At 38.9% G+C, this 642-nt stretch overlaps 1 pseudogene; it reads left to right on the forward strand.

The window, feature by feature from the left end:
* Positions 1-642, forward strand: part of LOC119591431 — a 23,795-nt pseudogene that overhangs the window by 3,010 nt on the left and 20,143 nt on the right.

Here is a 642-nt window from a genome sequence, read left to right on the forward strand (position 1 = left end):
TCTATGCTATTTGCCCATGGCCACAATACCTCTTAGAGTACACCTTAACCCTTGGAAGCCATATAACCCTAATTCCTCAGTGTAGAGTGTATGTCATGGTCATTATGAAGGACAGCAGTAAAGTACTAACCCAGTGATGAAGGAGAGGGATTAGCTTAGCTTAGGGCCACTAAGTACGCAGGAGATTACCCCTTCTTACCGCTCACACGTGGGGGCTCTGGGGTAAAAGACCGTCTAGTAGTGAGAAGAGTGCCATCCTAAGCCGAGGATATACAGAGCTGGTTGCAGTAGTTTATGGGAACGATAGTGTAGAGAGGAGTTGTCTTCAAAAGTGAGGCAATCCCTTTGGCATTTGATAGTATAATCTTTATCCTGTGTAATTTTGGAGAGGAACATGTAACTGAAATGCAATTATTTTTGTCATGCTTTGTAAAATTATTTGTTGGCATTCATATCACTCACATTAGTTATATCAGGCAAAGCTAGAACCTCTCCCTCACCTTTCCTTTTCATTTTGATTTAAGGGAAATTTACATTGAAGGTTTTAAACAGAAGAGTTTTATTTTTATTTGTGTTTTTGGGTGAATTCAGTGCCTTCAGAATTCTGCCTTCATAATATGAAATAATATTTTGATAATGAAG

This window comes from Penaeus monodon, chromosome 28, assembly GCF_015228065.2.
Source record: "Penaeus monodon isolate SGIC_2016 chromosome 28, NSTDA_Pmon_1, whole genome shotgun sequence".
Lineage (NCBI taxonomy): Eukaryota > Metazoa > Arthropoda > Malacostraca > Decapoda > Penaeidae > Penaeus > Penaeus monodon.